This window comes from Cannabis sativa, chromosome 2, assembly GCF_029168945.1.
Source record: "Cannabis sativa cultivar Pink pepper isolate KNU-18-1 chromosome 2, ASM2916894v1, whole genome shotgun sequence".
In the NCBI taxonomy this organism is placed as follows: domain Eukaryota; kingdom Viridiplantae; phylum Streptophyta; class Magnoliopsida; order Rosales; family Cannabaceae; genus Cannabis; species Cannabis sativa.
This window is the reverse complement of record NC_083602.1, coordinates 82,867,915-82,870,196: the sequence shown is the minus strand read 5'-3', so window position 1 is coordinate 82,870,196 and position 2,282 is coordinate 82,867,915. Positions and strand designations below refer to the sequence as shown.

The 2,282-nt window shown below is 35.8% G+C and overlaps 1 non-coding gene across 1 annotated transcript; it reads right to left on the bottom strand.

Annotated features, from left to right (window-relative positions):
* Positions 1-1,578: 1,578 nt before the first annotated feature.
* Positions 1,579-1,685, bottom strand: LOC115721497 (small nucleolar RNA R71). Its single transcript, XR_004012516.2, has one exon. It is a non-coding gene; the product is annotated as a small nucleolar RNA R71 (small nucleolar RNA).
* Between the last annotated feature and the right edge of the window lie 597 nt (positions 1,686-2,282).

Sequence of the window (2,282 nt, the reverse complement as noted above, 5' to 3'; positions counted from 1 at the left end):
TGAGAAAAGAAGAATATAAATCACATTACTCATTTATTTCAGCCATGTAATAATAAAAATAAACATTTATTTTTCCATTTCATAAAGCCACAAAAGACAAAACACTAATGGGGCAAAAAGACCATTTTGCCCCTTCACCATAAAATCACATAAATCATACTAAAGGGGTATTTTTGGGAAATTCTAAATTCCCGGCCATTCCCGACATTCCCAATGTCTAAAACCCGTCCCCAATTACTAACATACTAAGTTGTGATTTCTACTGAGCCAAACGCCGAGTTCCAAAATACCGGACACCGGAAATGCGAAATATAAAAACTACTGATGACATAATCATGCATTTCTGAATTCCATAAATAACAGTAATAAATTATTTAAATAGCTATAAATAATTTCATAATTAACATAAACAACTGCTAATTTCCAAATTAACTAAGCGGGCTTTACACAATAGTAGAAGATCATGAAATAAGAATGTCCTTGTGTTAACGTAGTTTTTTGTTAACTATATATGAGCCTAAATTGTGATGAACATGCACAGAAAACAAAAGCAGGAAAGAAAAAATAAGAATACAAAGGATTTTTGCGTGGTTTTGCAGTTAAAATTTTGCATAGTCCACAAGTCAATCTTATTAGATTTCTGATACAGTTCTAGGGCTTTTTCTCTTACGAATTTTTCGTCCATAGTAACAACTAAAGCAAACCAGAGGGGAATTAACCATCCAAATATTTTTCTCAAATCTGACATTTCAACCACCTTAAATACTTTTGGATTTTTAATTTTAGTTTATTTAGATTAAAATATTATTTCTAAACTCCAGAATTAAGGAAAAGAATTTTTTCTTGATTTGGTTAGTTTATTTTGTTTTATTTTACTCTTAATTTTTGAATTGCTTTTAGTTGATATTGCATTTATTTAGTGTAAAAGTCCCTGTGGGTACGAACTTTGTTACTTATCATTGTATTACTTGTTTGTGATTGTGTACACTTGCGCAATTATAAATCAAAATAATTTTCACAAAAAGTTTTTAGCGCTGTTGCCGGGGACTTTAAATTCTAAATTCTGTTTTATCAACTAATTGACACTTAATTTTTGTTATTTTTGATCTTGCTGGTTTGGGCTTTGCAATCTCAGGTATCTATAGTGTATGATCCAGCAAGAGGACTTCGAACTTGCTCCTATTAATCACGAGATCAAATGCACATTTCGAAGAAGGAGAAGGGTTCAAAAGGCTAGGGCCGAGACATCATGGCTGAGAATCTTGATGATGATGGGAATTCCGAACAGATTGTTAACCCCATTATATTGGCGGATGATCGAGCAAGGGCTATACGGGAATACGCTGCTCCCATGTTTAACGAGCTCAACTCAGGCATTGTGAGACCTAAAATATAAGCACCGCAATTCGAGCTCAAGCCAGTGATGTTTCAAATGATCCAAACTGTGGGGCTGTTCAGCGGGATGCCATCTGAGGATCCTCATCTCCATCTTCATTCATTCTTGGAGGTGAGCGATTCTTTTAAGCTCCAAAGAGTGAGTAAAGAGTGAGTAAATACTTTCCTCCTACTAGAAATGCAAAATTGAGAAGTGAAATCATGTCTTTTCAACAACTTGAAGATGAATCTACCTCTGATGCGTGGGAGAGGTTTAAGGAGCTTTTACAAAAGTGTCCACATCATGGCATCTCACATTGTATACATATGGAGACCTTTTATAATGGCCTCAATGTAGCTTCTCAAATGGTGTTAGATGCATCGACCAATGGTGCTATTTTTTCCAAGTCTTACAACAAAGCATTTGAGATTTTGGAAACCATTGCAAGCAACAACTACCAATGGTCCAACACAAGAGCTCCAACAAGTAGAAAAGTGGCGGGGGTCGTTGAAGTAGATGCAATAACAACTTTGACAGCTCAAATGGTTTCCATGACAAATGTTTTGAAGAATATGAGTATCAGGAATCCTTATAATATTGAGCCAGCTGCTGTAATTCAAAGTGCAGACGTCTCATGTGTGTTTTGTGGAGATGGACATGTGTTTGAGAATTGCCCTTCTAATCCTGAGTCAGTTTGTTACATAGGAAATCAGAATGCTAACAGAAACAATGGGGCATTTTCAAATTCTTACAATCAAGCGTGGAATAATCATCCTAATCTGTCTTGGGGGGTCAAGGAGCAAGCTTAAGCACCGCACCAACACAAGGAAGACAAGCATATCCACCAGGTTTTTCACAACAGCCGCGACATTCACAACATGTTCCAAACTCATAAAGTCCTATATCT